At 46.0% G+C, this 19,536-nt stretch overlaps 1 protein-coding gene across 2 annotated transcripts in view; it reads right to left on the reverse strand.

Moving 5' to 3' along the window:
- PAK3 (p21 (RAC1) activated kinase 3) overlaps window positions 1-11,764 on the reverse strand; it is a 61,963-nt gene extending 50,199 nt beyond the window's left edge. For both annotated transcript variants that reach the window (XM_069867858.1, XM_069867857.1), the window contains exon 1: window positions 11,661-11,764. The gene's annotated coding sequence lies outside the window, so the exon portion shown is untranslated. The remainder of the gene's footprint in view (window positions 1-11,660) is intronic.
- Window positions 11,765-19,536: the final 7,772 nt, after the last annotated feature.

A 19,536-nucleotide genomic window follows, 5' to 3' on the forward strand; every position in this document is an offset into this window, starting at 1 on the left:
ATTCCTCAGAGGCAAACCCAAGAACAGCAAGTACGGAAAGTGACCCACCCCATTTACCCACCGATGCCTGACAGGTCATAAAGCACATTTGCTCACACTGAAAGGAAACCACCAGCTACGCTCCCTGGAATGTTTCATTTCCATCCACACCTTACTAGTCACCAGCACCGCCTGGGTCAGAAGCCAAGAGAAAGGACCACGGAAACAACCCCATGGAGTACCTCTGAGGGGCAATTATTGCCCATGTTCCTCAGAGAGCATCAGCGCTACAGCGCTTCCCAGTCGGCAAAAAAACACATGAAGAAAGGGAAACTTTACCAAATGCAATGTGCACGTCTCTGAAAGAGAAGACAGCAGGTGAACACACCAAATTATTACCTAACGCTAATGGGAGACTCCAAGTGATTTCAGAGTGCTGCAGACAGGAATACCAAACAAAACCACCCTTTTAAGAACTCTATCTTTTAAGAGATGAAAGTTCTTTGACAAAATTAATCATTCCTTGCAGCTCAAACAGCTCTTATTTGCCATCAGAAACAAAACAAGGCAATAAAACCTTTGTGTACCAGAGAAGAGAAAATATTTACCTTGCAATAAGCAAACCTTTCCCAAGGTGCAAGCACAACTGTAAACAGGAGGAAATGTTAAGAAGAGACGGTAGAAGCTGTTTGCAACTACACACCTCAAAGCCAGAAGGGATACGAAACTGGATCTCATCTCTTCAGAAGTAAAGAAAATTGTCACAAAGAAACACAAATTATTTATTAAAGAGAGTATGATACCATCGGGAAACAAAACAAACCTGAAGTCATCTAGATGCAGACATTTCTGTGAAGAGAAACCAGATAACAGTACAGCAAAGACAGCCCTCTCCTCTATTATCTTTAATTCAATTCTGCTTATCAGCATCATCATTACAGCTAAAAGTGCAAAGACTTTAACACATTTAGAGTCTTATTCAATTCCCACTGAAGTCACCAAAGAGACTCCAGTAACGCTGTATCAGGTTTCCATGGGCCCTCCCAATCTGAGGAACTAAACGCTCCTTTAAGAAGTAAATTAATTCAGCTTCCTTGCCTTTGTGAGGAAAACACTCTGGCCACTTGCCCTTTCTCTGACTCAGACACCCTTGGCCCAGTCCTGCAAAGCACTAAGTTTTCCCTGCTCCCACTGAAGTCAAAGGCATCTCCAAGGCTCAGCATGCCGAAAACCAGGCTGCCTGCCACTCAGAGGCCAAATGCCAAGGCACCAGCTAGCAAATGCACAAACTTTGCTGAGAAAGAAAGTGTGAAGGCAAAGCTCAGAATGGGCTGCCCTGCATCATTTTCTGTGCACGCCAGGCGCAACAAAGTCCTGCTGTACCAGTGGGCAAAGCTTCTCCATTTCATCCTGGGACCCACGAGCGTAATACAGGCTGACACACAATGGTGTGCACACTTGAGTGAGCCTCCACTGGAAAACGTGGGCCATCACATCATGGTTTATTTATTATTACTGCATTATCTTCAGATTCAGTTCAGCCTGCAACAGCTCCTAAATAAATGCAGCAGATCTTGTTCCTGTATTACTTTCTGTGTCGTAAAATATTTTTGTTCCACTATCTAGAAAATATTTTTACAGAATGATAACATTTTGTGCATCTTTAGAGTCATTCATGTGAGGCTTACAAAGCCTGAGTTTTACCAGCTACAATTAACAAAACCCCTCAACACCATGTAGGTTACATTTCAGTAACATCCATCCCTAACTCAAATAATCTCAGAGCACTTCTAGAGGGATCACTGAACTCTTCTCAGACAAATCACACGCTCATCTGCAGAGCCAGGGCCAGAATCCTGGGCTTTCCATTGCCAACATTTTCAGCCTAAATGAAAAAGCACCGAGGCCAGACACTGCAGACTGCACACCGCACTACCCGCAGCAGACACAGCTCACCCTCTCCATCATAAGCTGAACGGAGCTTACCTGAGCTGACCAGAACACAGGCACCAGTCTGCAAAGAGCTCACAAATCAGGAAATCAATACACAGAGATTAAATTACCACTCCACATTGCCCTAATAAATCTATGGATGTAAAAATGAGATAAATTAACAAACATGCCACCACCTGTCCCTCACAGACACTCCAAGAGCCCAAACTCCTCCTCTTACTACGTAGCACTCGCCACCAGCAGCTGGAAGCTGTCCAGCCAAGAAATAGAACCAGATGTACAGGTTCTGCCCCCTGTACACACAGCATCTAATACAACAAATCTTTGTCACTGACATGAACAGTGGGATTGAGGGCACCCTCAGCAAGTTTGCTGATGGCACCAAGCTCTGTGACGCAGCTGACACACTGGAGGCAAAGGATGCCATCCAGAGGGACCCTGACAGGTTGGAGAAGTGGAACTGTGTGAACCTCATGAGATCCAACAAGGACAAGTGCACGGACCTGCCCCTGGGTTGGGGCAATCCCAGACGTGGATTCAGGATGCATGCTGGGTGATGAGTGGATTGAGAGTAGCCCACAGGAGAAGGATTTGGGGTGCTGGTGGGTGAGAAGTTCATCGTGACCCAGCAATGTCCTTTCACAGCCCAGAAAACATCTCCTGTATTCCAGAAGAGCAGTCACTGCCAGCGGAAGACAATGACAGCAAAATCATCTTTTGCCCTCGTGTACTGTTGAACTTGTTTGTTAATCACCATCCCAAACAGGCCATACACATAAAGAGCTACAGAAAATCAGCATTATCATCCCTCTACCCCTGAGCCATCAGGTGGTTTGCAGCACTGATCTTATCTGCCACACAGATGTCTTGCCCTCCTAAAGGTGCATACCCTCTATGTTTACCTTGATAATTTGATGCTCAAACACTTGCCTGTAGCTCTAGGGTCAAGTCTACGTCATCGTATCGCTTACTGAATACTCTGCTGCTAGATGCGCTGACCACATCCCCTCCGTGTGTTTGCAGCCTCTGATCCCCTTCAGCTCCATCCCTTAGCGGATGACTTATTTCAAAAAATGGATTAATTCTGCTATTGACATCCCCGTAAGTTCTGCTGTTCTCAAGGGAAGCTAAGGTCTTTTAAAAATACACGCTTCAATATCTGAACCAAAACCAAAAACCAGAAGGGCTTTGCCCATCCTGTCTCCCTGAGCACAAGAGGAAGTACCAGGAATCTGATGTTTTCTTCTGCTCTGTAACTGACTTATCACAGGGACTCCAGCCAATTGCATAATTACAATGTACCTCAATCCCCTCATTTCTCAGTAGCTACAATTATGCTGTAACAAATCCCTGGTCACCTAGGACTGATCCTGGAGGATTCTGCCTCCCTGCAGGCACATCACAATCTGACAGGCAAAGGCCATGCTCCTGGGAGAGCCAAGGTCTTTGACTAGAGCTGGTCATGAATTTTTCAGCAAGTTACATGTCAGTGGCTTGAAAGAAAATCTTTTCAGGGGAATATGCTACTATTCTGGAAGGCTTCATCAGACAGACATGTGTCTGGATGAAGCAGAGAGAGAACAGCAGTTCTGTTCCCTAGGAGAGCAGCTGAAGGAACTGCTGAATAGGGAGCATCAACAGGAGTGGGAAACCCAGTTTCAATGCAGACACCAGCCTGTCAGGTATCCCAGCAGGGGATCCAGATTCCCCAGGAACAGTTTTTCCAGTCCTTTATGAAAACTTCTTAATAGCATTTCTTCTACTCCCACTCTTTTCTGAAAAGCTTTAAAAGGTCTTAGTGCCAGGGAGACAAAGAATCACAGAATGGTGGGGGTTGGAAGGGACCTGGGGAGCTCATCCAGTCCAAACACCCTAAAGCAGGGTCACCTCCAGCAGGGTGCACAGGAGGGCATCCAGGGAGGTTTGACTATCTCCAGAGGAGACTCCACACCCTCCCTGGGCAGCCTGTCCCAGTGCTCCATCACCCACACAGGAAGGACATTTTCCCTCACGTTCAAGTGGAACTTCCTGTGTTTCAGTTTGTGCCCAGTGCCCCTTGCTCTGTTGCTGGGCACCAGTTAAGAGTTTGGCCCCATCCTTCTGACCCCTGCCCTTTAGGTTTTGATCAGCATTTATGAGATTCCCTCTCAGTCTTGTTTCTCCAGGCTGAACATACCCCAGGTCATTTCGCCTTTCCTTATGAGAGATGCTCCAGTCCCCTCATCATCTTCATGGCCCTCTGTTGGACTCTCTCCCGTTGTTCCTTGCCTTTCTTGAGCTGTGGAGCCCAGAACCGGACACAGAAGAGAAAACCATTTCCTACCTGGCCCTACAACAGGGAAAAAGTTCAGGTTCCACTTATCTGTAAGGGGTGCTGTGTACATACAGTGATCAGCGTATCATGGGCTGAGTCCAAGAATACTAGAATCTCCACTCAACCTCCCTCCAACAAACAGTCAGCCTGCTTTCCATCTCCCAGGGATCCTGTGGAGATTATTAATGGCTGGAGAGTGCTTGGAAAGGGTGGAAGGTACTGCTGTCATTTCCTGCTGTTATCGAGGCTCTCTGACACGCATGCCACAGGCAACTTGCATTTGTCCTTCCAATGAATCTGCCACGCTGGACTCAGCTTGAATCAGTTCTTCCAAGCACAGCGCGTGAGTTACAACAAGCAAGCAATGAACCTGGCCTAGAAACTTTTAGAAGAACTCTGGAGATGGAGGGCACAAGGCCACTTACTCTTTGCATGTAAATGTAGCTGTGTGACATCACTCTGCCCCATTTGAAGAAGCTTCTCTCTCAAAAGCTACTGTTCACCCAGAAAAGCTGGCAGAAGAGGATGAAGTGTCTATGCAGTTGCATGCAGCACCTGGTGACTTGGCCTGAAGTGTCACTGAAGGGATTTGGGCTAACTGTCCAACTCAACCATGACAAAAGCTGAAGCATATTCTTGCTACTTGGCTCCAAGGATGGTAACTCCCACCAGACAGGGGGAGAGGACCACCAGGAATTGCAGCTATTGGAACTCACCAGCCTTCCCTTCAACTTCTTCACCCAAACTGACAACACAGACGATACTGGCCAGACTCTCCTTAGAAAACAATTTATTAAATCTAAACTTTAATGCCAACACAACTAACACAAGCCTAACTCTTTCAGCTGCCAGTATTAAATTGACAACTTAGAAGCACAAAACAGACAGAAGCAAAGGCTGCAATTTGCACAAGCATGTTTACAGTGGGTGTCCACACCACTCAAAGCAGGTGATTTATAAGCGAATCAGTTAAGCTGCTGCCACTTTCCTGACAAGCCCATAACTTCCTCCTCCCAGACTGACAGGATGGATTATCTTCATTTCTTTATAAGTCAAAACACCAAAGAAGCATCTACTCTATACCAAAGCTGTGCTTGTAGTTTTTAATAATGCACACATGTTCTCTTTTCCAGTGGGCACATGAGCGCAGGATGCAGCCACCACTCAGGAGCAAGTGCCTTGGAGAGTGGCTGGCCCACACCCACTTCAATGGAGAAGCTAGAGGGGAGAAGGACTCCTGCTGCAGTGCCACCTTATGCCCTGCAAGAGAACACTGCAGTTGTCCTGGTGCCCAAGGAATTACTCACCTCTACTCTTTACCTAAACCCTCCTCAATAAAAAACCTGCTTTGAAAACTTGCAGGCAACAGCTGTCAAAAATCCAATTTATGTGCATGTGAGTGTTGTACGTACACACATCAGAAATTACTGTTTATCATCCAGCTATCTCACTAATCTCCTTCTTACCAAACTCTGCGGATACAGGGTAACATGGTATTAGAAGGACTCAGCTAGATTATCGATGCAGTCAGCATGCAGCACCTCCATTTCTAGGTGTGCAATCACTTGTTTCAGATAATGCAACTTCCACAAGGCTTTGGCAAAACATGCATTTGTGCTGCAGAACACCAAGAGACAGAGGCAATAAATTTTCCTCTTCATCCTCCCTTTCAAGAGATAAACAACTTGGCAAGTTGAGTGATAAAGAACCAACATAATTACATGTCATAAAGCTGCAACTAATACTGGTGGAGAACGGATAAGGGCCTGCTGCTTAGAAATGCTATCAAGGAAAACCTAAGATGTGGCATTAATGCATGCATTGAAAACAGAATCCATTTTGTGCTTCTCCTAGAAATGCTTAACTGTATTTCATGCCATCACCTCTCATTGTTTTACTTGGTATAAGCACTTTTTGCCATGAAGAATTCCTTCTGCCATCAAGGTTTTTGTGAAGGAGAGAATAGCCAGCATCTACCAATGAAAGAGAGAACCTCTACGTTCTCTTTGGCAAAACAAAGCTGTCTTCATCTTCATACAGAAAGAAATGCCAGCCTGACCAGAAAATACTACCAGACCTCACTGCACAGACCGTTCACTCCTCATGCCTCATGCAATGCCTCCACCTGAATCTACGCCCATTCCTGCTTTTATTCCTTGAACTCCTTGAACAAGTTTCTTTCCAACCATGACCAAAATTTCATAAGCTTTCAAAGAATGGGATGGAAGAGAGTTCAAGAGAGCTGTGGTCAATGTCTCAATGTCCAAGCGGAGACCGGTGACGAGTGGCATTCCACAGGGGTATGGGGACAGGTGCTGTTTAACATCTCTGACACACACAAAAATAGTGAGATTGAGAGCATCCTCAGCAGGTTTGCCAGTGACACCAAGCTGTGTGGGGCAGTCAAGATGCTGGAGAGAAGGGATGCCATCCAGAGGGACCCTGACAGGTTAGAGAAGTGGGCCTGCGTGAACCTCATGAGATTCAACAAGGACAAGTGCAAGGACCTGCACCTGGGTTGGGTTAGTCCCAGATGTGATTCGTGGATTGAGAGTAGTCCGTACGAGAAAGACTTGGGGTGCTCATGAATAAGAAGCTCAATGTGAGCTGGCGCTGTGTGCCTGCAGCCCAAAAAGCCAAACCTGTCCTGGGCTGCATCCAAAGAGGTGGGACCAGCAGGGTGAGGGAGGGGATTTTGCTCCTCTGCTCTGCTCTGGTGAGACCCCACATGGAACCCTGCATTCAGTTCTGGAGTCCTCAGCACAGGGAGGACATGGATCGGCTGAAGAGAGTGCAGAGGAGGCCATGGAGATGATCAAAGGACTGGAGCACCTCCCATACAAGGACAGGCTGAGAGAGTTGTAGTTGTTCAGCCTGGAGAAGAGAAGGCTCTGAGGAGAGGAGGGTACAAGAAGGAGAGGGCTATGAGAAAGTTGGGGTGGGGCTCTTGATCGGGGAGTGCAGGGACAGGATGAGGGAGAACAGCTTAAATGGAAAGAGGGCAGATTGAGATGAGATCTTAGGGAGAAATGTTTTGCTGTGAGGGTGGTGAGGCCCTGGCCCAAGTTGCCCAGAGAAGTCCTGGATGCCCCACGGCTAGAGGTGTTCAAGCCCAGGCTGGTTAAGACTTCAAGCAACCTGATCCAGTGGGAGGTGCCCCTGTCCATGGCAGGGGGCTTGGACCTGGATGGGCTTTGAGGTCCTTTCCAACCCAAACCATTCTATGAATACCAAGAACCCGCCTATAATACTCAGACGGCTACTGGTGGATTTACAGCCCATTCAGGTCCTGACCTCTCCCCAGAGATGACCAGATTTAAACAGCACTTCTAGTATTTGCAAGGGAAAAATTGGCAGCTGCTGAAGGACTGTATTCCTTTAATTCTGATACAGGATTTATATCAGATAATACAAATCTCTGACGGCGGGTGAGCTGAAGAGGGAAGTTTCTCTGCTCTTTCAGCTTTGACTGGTACCACTGATTTCTGTAAGAGAGAAGTTTGAGGAAGAAAAGCATAAACCCCGTTCTAATTTCATCTGTCCTCTGTTCCCACACAACATTTACATGTGGCCAGTATGTGACTGGCCACCAAGGCAAATTCCGTGCCCATTTTCTGGGCTTGTACCATTCCCAGTTCAGCCAAGTTTCACAACAGCTGAAAGCTGGGGCCTTTAACAGAAGGCGAGCATCCAGTGCTACTGACAGAACACAGTCATGATTAGCCAGGTAGATCATTACACTCTTCCAGAAATTATTACCAGCACTAATATAACTTTGGCTGCTGCAAGCTGCAGGAGTGCCTTGCTCTGATTCTCATTCAGGGGCATTATATCAAGTGCAAGCCACGATCCCAGCCTGCCAAGCTGATGCTGCAGTCTGTGTAAATGGAGATGAATCACTTCTTAAGTCTTTGCAGAAGGTTTGTTTCCCCTCAAAGAAACAAGTTCCCATTCTTCTAAAGGCTGCTGGAAGCACCTCCAGGGTAGAAGCCCTTTTCTGAGTGACTGGCCTGCAAAATGTCTGTCCCAAGAACTCTGTTTGAGAAAGGAAATCTCGTGAGAGGGAAGGAGCTTTGAAAGGGAGCTACAGAAAGGATGAACGTGTGCTGGAAAACAGCAGAAATCTTGAGACCATGTTCCTATTGCAAATGCTACTTAGGTATCACATCAAGATGAGAACTGATGTAGTTATTAAACACAGCTATTTTATAAACCTCATTTTTGTAAATTAAATGAAAACTTGAGGTCAGACTACATAACTGGAGGCAGGATTTTGCCAAAGGCCATTATTTTTCACAAGGACTGGCATATAGCTGGTACGTGATGAAACCCCTAGTGAGACAGGTAATGCAGACTAAGAGAACAGAACTGACATTCTTTTTTTGCTGGAAGTAGTCTCACCACTGAGCTCCGACACAGGTTTGAAAGTCCATACAGATCCCAGAAGCTTGACTGCAAGATGTGTGGCGAAACACGCATCCTCTATATGTAGGACTCACCTGGAATGCTGCCTGGACTTTCTTTGTTCTCCCTCCCAGCACCTGTTTATTTCCAGGAATTCAAGCTAAAGGGCAGAGTGATAAGATTTTCCCAACACCACAGGAAAAAAATACTGGAAAATTGTCTCCCCCAAACTATCAGGCCAGAGCTGTATTAGCATTTTCACTTGTTTCACTAAACTTATAAACACCCCTTGCTGAATGGGTGCAGGGGGGACACCAAGTTTCAACTAGTGCCCAAACTGAACAAGAGCATCATTTGTCAGTAACTACTTCACACTTAAACAGATTTAAATGTGTGAGTCCCTTGAGTTGAGAGACACCAGCTTTCTGAAATGACAGTGGCACAAGTCCAATGTGGTAACAATTCAGGCCTTGCCTTCTACCTTCAGAGTGTGAGGCACAGGCATTAATGCGGAGATGTAGCTCCACAGGCTGTGGGATCCCGGGTAGCAGAAATTATGCTCAGTGCAGAGTCTCAGGCAAAGCACAGAGAAGGGACAGTCACCAAGATGTGGTTCCAGCATCCACAGCTGGCCTAAATTTTACTCCATGCCAGGAAGCAGCTTCTTTCTCACAGACGGCTGCTGCTAGCGAGCACTGACACCCACCATGGAGCAAGTGGGCATGCATTATTAATAGCATCAATGAGAAAATTATGAACCCACATCAAAGCACTGGAAGTTGTTTTCATGACACACAGCTTTAAAACTCAGTGCAAAGTGAAAGATATTACACTCAGCTAAGCATGTTTAGAGGACTTTCTTTTTAAGATGTGATTCTGCAATTTTCAAACACATGCATGTATGCAGAATGACCCCTTAAGGACAGGAAAAAGCTGCTGTCAGCCATAACCCAGCAAATCACAAGTTACACAAAGAAATAAAAATCAATGCTGCTCTGAAATTTAGCCTATCACAACTAATGGCTGGGAAGTTCTGCTGTGACCATGTTTTTCCTACAGCACAGTCATCCCCTTGGAATCTGGGCCCAAAGATTCTGCCAGAATTAAACAGAAGCAAACCAACAATGCAAACGAAGTAGTACAAACTCATTTGCTAGATTTTTTCCAGTAACAGGCAACGATAAAAGAGCATAATGAATTAATCCAATTTAAAAATCTCCCCTCTTCCATTAAAACACTCTTGACAGCAAAACAAACTACATAGAGCCTGTTCTCAACACAGGCAGCACAGCTGAAACATGGATGAAGATGGTGTCAGCAATGTAGTCCATATGAGAGGACTCTTGGGATTTTTGGATATAGTAAATTGGGGACAAGTACAAAGCATAGAAGTATTATCATGAGGATACAGTAGCTGTTACTGGTGCCCCTTTTGACTGGAGTAGGGACCGTTCAACCACGGAAGCCTCCACGAATAGGGACAGCCCAATCTGAGCTCCTCTGCTTGCACTCCAACAACTTGATGCATGTGTCTGTTTTGACAGCGGTAAAGGCACGCGGGAGCAGAACCGTACCCATGCCAGCATGGCCTGCAAGGTGTCCATCATCGCCCCGGCCTGCTGACAGCTATGGGAGTCTGTCGATTCCAGCTTGGAGGAGCCGTGCTCTGTCACTGCAATGCTCTGAGCAGCTATAAAGTATGGCATGATGATAACAGCGCAGTCTTCAGGTGATTCTAGATGCGTTCCTTTGATAGCACTTCAACATCCACCCACAGCGAGGGCCTGATGTCTCTAAGCAGTTTGTTGAGACACTAAAATCTCATGACTCAACTTAGTTATTTGTCTTAATCTGCAACAGACCTTGAAGCTGCACAGTAAAATAGGGGCTATTTTCTGTCAGAGCAGGTGAAAGATGGAACAACCACTAATATATCTGCTGTACTTTCTCTTCTCAGTTAACTGGTTTGAATCAAACCCTGCCTATCTTCTACTTATTATTTGGGTAAAAGAGACAGGAACAAATCCATTGCTGCCTTACACACGTGCAGCCTCCCTGACGTCACTGGCGCTCGGGCCAGACAGTTTGAAATTACATCACTGGCACCTTGATGCAGCTTAGATGGCATCACCTCAGGTTACATAGGAACACAGGACTGGGAGAGACCTAGGTCACCAAGTACAGTCCCTGCTGTCCAGGCAACGACGTCACCTAATCCCTTTATAAATGCATCAAAAATAGTTATGAACTATACTTCATCAGGCACTCCCCAGGCTGGCCATGAATGACATACTGTGGTGAAAACTGACCAGGGGAAAAAGCACAGGGACACATCCAAGACAAACCAGAAACTACAATCAGCAGGGAAGCAACTTAGTCTAATGGCCAGGCAGCAAGATAGCTGGATCCTGCTGCTGGTTCCCACGCTGACCCATTCCACCTACAGTGACACTGCTCCATCCCTCAGGTTCCTCTGGGCTGGAACCAAGATAACTACATTGTCCTTCCTTTGTAGATTACTTTTAACTCTACAAACAAAAAGAGGGATACAAGAACTATTTTTATGCACGCAATCTCCCCAGCAGGTTTGTAAAGCCCATTTTAAAGCCCTCCTTTGCAATTCAGTCTGTGGATAATTTGCTACCTGCATTTCTGTAAAGTTTAACCTGTCAGAGCCTGGCAAAGGTGTAATTTCATCCCCAGGCTCTTCTGACTTGAGACTCTGGAGCTTCTCTTTGTGGATAAAGTATCAAAGCAATAGCTCTGTAAGACAACAGCATTTTGCATCTCACAACCCATGTATTATTCTCTCTAAACATAGTTTAACAGGCCAGAATCAAAACTTTTGCTCTCCCCTCATCTCTCCTCTCCCCATGCACACTTTACAAAAGAACAAACACAGATAAGAGCAGTAGACAGAGACACAGACAGAGGATGGTTTATCCCACAGGCAGAGGATTACTGCATCATGATGTAATGACCTTGTTCAGAAAAGAAAAAGGTTACTTACATGACAGCATGAGTTGTAGAAATACCAGCTCCTTCCCAGAACAAGGTAAAACAATATCCATTTAAAGTTATGCTGAAGAAAACGTAAAACACTTGTCCAGTGAACTGGAGAGAGAAAGAGCAAAATTCAGCCCAAGTGGCCTGGATATAATCTCTCTCCAGATACACATAACACATTGAACCAAGCAGCAGGAGTGACGTTCAGCTAAATATGCATGGAAAGGAGATGCGATTCTGCTTTCTAGGTGTTTGCATCTTCAAACATTCAACAGTTCCCTCCTCTCCCTACAAAGCAAAACCAGCTACTTCTGTGTTTCACTTCAGGTGCAAAATGCTACAAAGCCAATCATTTTATTTGTCCCCTGCAAAGACTTTACGTTTGTAAACACTTTACGAGCGTTTTCTTCCTCACAGAACAACTGGTGGGAGGGAGGAAGGCCACATGCTGCCTGTATATGAAGCAAACCCATGAAAAAATAACTCGAGGCCAGGCTTGTTTTCAGGTTAGAAAGCATTTAGTGAAACCTTGGCCATGACGAAAATTCCAAGGCTGAGTTAATCATGTTTATGACTACAGGTTCCTCCTAGGGACTTCTTTCTAATGAATTTTCAAATGATATGAAAATAACAGGTATGGGATTTAATATTTAAAACACTGTAGAAGCACACTGATGTTACTGCACCAGTACAGCACTCTTCACTGCTCCACATTCCTCCCTCCCTGCTGTTATTCTGCTAAAGTGGAGTCTACGTATTAAAGCCAATATTTACCAACAGTTCTGAAAGTAATATAGTCCTTCCACATAAAACTAGGCTTCCAACAGAAAATGAAACCATTTGGCAAGTTTTAGCGTGCCAAGGGCAACTGCTACATGTCCTGTTTCCAGGACAAGAAAGCCCTCCAGTTACTCCAGCTATTTCCAGTGGTGAATGCTGAGCTTGTCTGGTAAGTTTTCCAACCTCAGTGGAAACCCTACAGCAGACACAGAAAGCTCTGAGTCTGAATTGGCAGCAGATGCTTTAGAAAACAAGTGAATTTCATTTTGTTGCAGGAATATGAGAAGGCCAGAGTACTTTATTTGTCAGCACGGGAACAGTCACTTCATCTAAGGACATGAATATTCTGTTGAAGTTGTTCTAAGAAGAGACTCCTCCAAGGAAAGCCTGCATCGAGCAACAGTGCCACGTGCCAGCTTACAGTGCCCTCCACACGTGTACGCAACAGGAAATGTATTTTCTATAGCAGATAAACAGCAAGAATAGCCTTCAGACTACCATATGGAATAAAATCCACAGCAAATTCCAACCTCTCAAGAAGCAGCCTACCATATTTCCCTACATGCTCAAAGACTCCATACAAGGCCACCTCAACATCATGCGTCCACTGCAGCGTTTCTTCTCAATTAACCAAGAAAAAGTGTATTAGCCATACATCAAAACTGCATTGCAGCTAGAGCTGCCAATTACTTGTGGCGAAAAGGGAGGCTGATTCATTTGACTGTATGTGGGCCTTGGCTGGAGTTTTCCCAAAATGCTACAAGAAAAGAAGAAACCCTCAGTGAACCTCCCCCTCATTCCCACTCCTTCCTACCCCAAAATCACAGTCAAGGGCCTGTGTTTGCAAAAACAACATTTCCTGGAGGAAAATCTCCAATCACTCCTTATCTAAATTCAGACAACACACACAGCAACTCAAAATACGTCTGCATATGATATACACACACACAAGGATAACCCTCCCAAACACATGTGCAAATGCAATGAGAAGCACCTAAAAAGCCTTTAAATACCCAGTCCACACAGAGTCTGTCCATCTCCCATTATAAACCGGGCCATGTTACATGGCCACCTTACAACACCCACCCTGCAGTTGTGGCTGGGCAGGGGCTGCAGGGCCTTATTTTTTTTCTCAAAACAGTCACAAACCAGAGCATTTCTGCTATGCACGAGAATGCCTTCACAAGCTCCTTGTATCAGAAACATTTAACACCTAACACGCCACACAGAGCAAATCTTCATCCAACACGTCCCTCCCTCAATGTGTCTGGTTCAAAGGAGCTTTCCAGCCTTAGGGTGCCAGGGATCTCCTCTTCCTCGTGCTGATGCACAGAAGCACCGCAGGTCTGCTTTGAAGAAGGACACATGAATCATAGACAGGTTTGGGTCTGAAGGGATCTTAAAGATCATCCCCTGCCATGGGCAGGAGCATCTTTCACTGGATCAAGGTGCTCACAGTCTCATCCAACCTGGTCCTGAACACCTCCAGGGATGGGGCAGCCATGACTTCTCTGGGGTACCTGGGCCAGGGCCTCCCTACCCATACAGATATAAAATGAAAAAATAGTGCACCATAAATTGTCCTCATTAGTTGCTATGGACCCAAATACTATAATTTAGGCATCTCTGGGCCTAGGTTTACAAGGCCTCCGGCCACACCAACATTACTGTTCCCTACACCGAGTTCAGGACACAAAAATTCGGTCACCTTTGCTTCTAACTGGTATCTTCCATTGCTCTGCCAGCCCCCTACTGATGACCTTAGACACTTGACTTCATCTTTGTGCTTCCAGTGTGTCTGACACGAGTCAGACTGGCACCCAGCCCCCTGGAGCAGCCAGATCCTGCCTTAACACATCTCTGCTTTTTCTCCAGGTCTGATTTCTAGCCATTTATTGTAAATCTTTAAAACAGCTTTCAACAGCAAATAGTCTTCAAGATCCTCAGATTGCAGAAAAGTGCTTGAAGCGTGCACCTACTGCTCACTGCCTTCCAGCTCTAACATTCAAAATGCAAGCGAGCACGCTGGGAGGGAATCTGGGCCACCCCAAGCCGCCCTTTCTGCGGCACAGAGGCCGGTGGTCCAACACAACCAGCTCCAGGGATCACAACACAGTGTCTCACTGACACTGCAGTACAGAGCAGTCTTTTGCCTCATCATCCTGCCAGCAAAAGCCATCAATCTAATGAGAATCTATGCTTTAGAGGCTCTTTTGGAATACGTAAGAGCACAATGTTTTCCTCTCCTTGCCCAAAAAGTAAGTCCTACTGTGGGTTGACTTTGTGATTATGTTTACCAGGCTGCTTCCTGGGGTACAAACATAGCTATGACTCTCAATGTATAATCTCTGTTCTGGTACACAAGCAATTATTCTCAGAATAACCACTGCAATAAATGAATTCTTCAAACAGAGAATCACACACGTTCATCTGTACCCATGATGCCAGGCTCAGCCATTCTGCTGTGATCAGCAATGCAAACACATGAAATATAGCTCAAAAACACTCAAGAATCAGGTATCTGACCTCTAACATCATCTATGGGTGTAGAAACTTCATCCACATGCTGCTGCTCACTAAGTAAAAGGAGACCTTACCACACCAAGGACTTAGAACTGGAAAACTACCTCACACTCAGATTCTTATTGCCTTTCCTTACTCACATGAAGAAGCCTGGTATTCACTCTAAGTGCCCAGAGTGCTCTAGAGACCACAGAAGACAGGGCATGCCCTGAAGAGCAAGTTGCTCAAAAGCTCTCACTGACTGCATAATGGATATTGGATGTAGGAAGGGTCCCCCAGTTAGAGGCTCTGGAAACACTTTACTTCAGAAAGACACAATGGTACCAGGAGTTCCAGTGTTTCAGTATCGCTATAGCTTTCAAAAAGAAGGGTCTGGGACATGAGCTTTATGTGTGAACTGCCAATATACTGCAGAAAAGAATAAGGCTCCACTCTCAGCTTATTCCTTCTGAAGTGCTTAATGTTATTCATTAATGCAACTACAGGAAGATTCTGCATTCCTAGTGCAAGAACTAGTGCAGAGAGAATGAGAGCATGAGGAGTAGGATGTGGGGCAGAAAGGAAACAAGACAATTGTTCCCAGAGACTGCCATTCCAGATATTTCCAAATATTAGCCCACTTCTTTCTGGTCCATGCATCCTACGAAGTGTAAAGTGCCTCCTCAAAAAAGAAACAAACCAGAGAGCAAATTCTGGCTACTTTAGTAATTTTTCTTGATGAAAATCTCAACTCTTCCCAACTTGAGTTCCCAGACCCTCTGGGATGAACAGAGGACAGCCACAAAGCACAGCTAACAGAAACCATATCTGTAGGAAATAAATAACCAGGATGCCAACCTGAGCTGGCTAGGCTCACTAAAAAGATCAAACGAGGATGTAAGCAGTTCTTTTCTGGAGCAGGCAGGCATCGTTTCAGTTGTTGAAATATTCATGCCCCGATAGAAGCTGTGGTGTCAATGTCTGTCCCTGATACAAACAAACCTGAACTCAAAGCATGAAAATCTGTGTTGTGCAGAGTGGAATCACAATTAAAGGCATCTTCCAAGCCTCCATTTCTGCATGCAAACATTTGACAGCTTTTCTGGTGACACTTCAAGAGCACCCCAAATCCAAGTCCACAACCTTCTGCCTGTGAGGGCAGGAGACAAAAAAACAGTCTTAGCAAATGCCCAGGATTTCCATTTCCAATGTGACTTCCATTCTTTCCTCTCAGATTTACTATGCACCAGCAGCCCCACATTTCATCCAGGGAGTGGCTGGTGCACCTGATAAATATGAGCTGGCATCTGGGCACTGCAGGTTGAATCAAAATTCTCTGCAGGGAAGCGCCTGGAAAATTTCTGATCTGGAGGATTTTCTCCTTCACAATAGGGAACAGAGAAGGAGGAGACAGAAAATGGAAAACATTAGGCCTTTCGCTCCCCTCAAAACACTGGTACTTTCCAGTGCCCTTCCCAAATAAAGTGAACAGCCACTTATTCATGCCAGCAAAGGGACAGGGACTGGGGAGGCACACAGCTGCTGCCCCTTCAACAGCCCTGTCTGGAGAAAGGAACACGCTCAGGTGAAAGGACCAGAAAACATTTTGGAACTGTCCTAGTGACATGCAACCACCTGCATCTACACCCTGCAAAGCAATCATAAAATCATAGAATGGTTTGGGCAGGAAGGGTCCTTAAAGCCCATTCAGTTCCACCCCCCTTGTCATGGGCAGGGACACCTGCTACTGTTTCAGGCTGCTTCAAGCCCTACCCAACCTGGCCCTAAACACCTCCAGGGATGGGGCAGACACCACTTCTCCAGACAAACCTGTGAAACGGGGAGCCTGTGAAGATGCCCAAGCATTTTCAGCACTTGAGAATTAGAAAGAAAATGAGAACGGTCCTGCTCTGGAGTCTGTGCTGTACTGCGGTGTTGAAATGCCAGTTTGCTTCCACCTCACAAGGGATCTAAGGCCTGAAAAAATGACACTGCATACATAGGAAAGCCAAGCACACACATGTGCAGCGAGCTGGATGGAAGCACAGCTATCACTGGGGCACATGCAAGGTATCACTTGCAGAAGCCAAGGGGTCATCTCAGAATCTTTGCTTCCATTTCTTTGAGAAAGCACATACTTGCCCTTAGGATTATAAAGAAACACGTCAAAGCTTTCCCAAAGGCCCCCTGAACACATGTTGGCACTCCAATTGCCTTAACTTGGTACTGATGGCAACTAAACAGTACAAATGACCAGAGCACAGAGAGTAAAGGAGTTGTATCCAACCTTAACTTTGCCATTTCCCATCTTCGCAAGCCCTCTAGAGAGCTATACTAGACTGTCCTGCACCTGTACTGCACAGAAAGCCTTCTGACCAGCACTGCCACGTGGAAGCAGGGCCAACAATTCCAACGGTGGGACTGACAGCAGAGACTCCAGGGCAGAGATGTGCTCGGCTCTGGATCAGTCAAGAGTCAGTTGCATCTGTCAATACGTTGCTAGATAAGCAATTGACAATAAAAAATAACATTGGGAAATGGGACCATTGAATAAATAACAACAGGATTTTACCCTTGAATACTTAATGCACACAGTCATGATGATAAGTCATTAGAACAAGACAAACCAACAGAGAACATCTGCTCACGCTAAGCAACATCCATGGCAGAGTTTTCTCAATGGAGCAGGACATGCCCCAGTTTTAAGAGGGACAGGATTTCTGAGTCTGCCTCTAGAAGGGAAGATATGAGGCCAGATAACAGAGTACCCAGAGGTGTACCAAGCCCAGCGCTCCGAGTGCCAGACTTGCTCGTAGGGCTGGTGGCATATGCTGACAAAAAGATCCTCCCAACCCAGGAGCCAGAAGACCTGGAGCATTTGTCTCTGACCCAAGGCTTCCTGGGGCCAAGAGCTCCAGCAGCCAGGGACACAAGACTGCATCAACAAGATGACAAGCTTCTCCGATGACAGTCAGTGCGACTGACTGGGTGATGCCATGCTGCTTGCCCAGAGCACATGGTACCCACCTGCCACATCCCACACTGCTCGGCTGAGGAGGTGAGAGCCACCTCACAACCCCATCTCCTGTCTCAGGACACTCAGAAGGCCAACTCATCAACAGAACTATTGGCACCTGTCCAATTAAACACACAACACGAAAAGCTTCTTTGCCATCCCCAACAGAGCACACCTGCATTTGCCGTCAGCTGCATACAAGCCACAGCTGCTGGCATTCACCTGGAAAAGATCTGTGAAACCTAAAGCACTCAGACAAGCCACTAGCAAACACAGACACCTTTGCCATTACAGACTTACTGCTAGGAGCAGGAAACACATCAGCGACAGCAGGTCTGAGACAAGACATTCACATAAGCATCTCCACCTGTGCCGACCCAGGCGCAACGAGAACTACCAGTTACCACTCGGCCTAACGCCATTCTTCAAGTATCAGGCAAATCAAAGTAAACATAGAACAAACAGAATATACACAAGCTCAGCTACTTGTGTCTGAAAGGTAAAAAGCAAAATAGAGCTGCAGGGGGAAAATACTAGCCGAACACAAAATAGTGTTGGCAAGTGGAAAGGTTTATTTCTGCAAGTGAGAGTTAATTCATGGCCCCTTCCTATCGCTGCCCTCCCCACCCACCCACTCTGTTCCCACTGCCCATTAAGTTCCTGGGAGGAAAGCTTCAAGCGCCTTTTGCAAGAGCCAAGGCAGGTAATGAAAGAGGAAGATCACAGTGGGATCCCGCCTGCCCACTGTGTAGCAGAGCAAGGAACAGAAATCAGTACTCAAACCGGCAAGGCACAAACCGACAGCAGTGTTCATGTCCCAGCCTTACAGGGAGTCCAAGCAGAGCAGAAGCAGAAGCCAAATCTGGCAACAACTCCCCTGTGACCAGTTCTGCACAGACATAGCTAAAATGAAGGAGGAGCTGAAGGCAGATCTGAAAGACCTCCAGCTTCCAGGCTGATTTTGATCCCAGAACAGTAGCAGCTCCAGGAACACTTGGATCCACAGTCATAATTTAAGTTTTAAAAGAAAAAGAGATAGCTTCTAGACAGAGGGAACAGGAACTGAAATGGGACTATCAATGTAAACCAGCTCTCCTCTAGGAGCAAATGCTGCCAGGCCAGAAGATGCCTAATGCAGGAGCTCGGTCTGTTACAGCAAATAACGTCTTCCTGAGCCGAATTTCTCTCACCTATCCCTGTAACCATATGCACAAAAGTAGCAAAGAAGCCTGAGGGCTGGAGGAAGACAACCTTTTGTGCCAAGTTTTGTTTTTCCAGACCTTGTAAGTGAGCTTAGGAGACACATGATAATTTGGGCATCAACTTCCACACTTTTAAATACTGAGTTTTGGTCAGATACTTACAGACAAACTGTCCAGTAAACAGTCTGCTCGGAGAGGTGAAATCCTCTTCACTGTAGTCAACAGCAAAATACTCGCCAACTTCTGCAGGACTCCCCCTGCACATACTCTCTCATTGGGTTTCTTAGAGGGCACCAAGTCCCCGTCAGACATTCCCTACAAAAGGCTGGCATGCTCATGCAAAAGCCCGGAGGCGAGTGAGGCCCAAGCACAGGGCCTGT

This window comes from Phaenicophaeus curvirostris, chromosome 13, assembly GCF_032191515.1.
Source record: "Phaenicophaeus curvirostris isolate KB17595 chromosome 13, BPBGC_Pcur_1.0, whole genome shotgun sequence".
Lineage (NCBI taxonomy): Eukaryota > Metazoa > Chordata > Aves > Cuculiformes > Cuculidae > Phaenicophaeus > Phaenicophaeus curvirostris.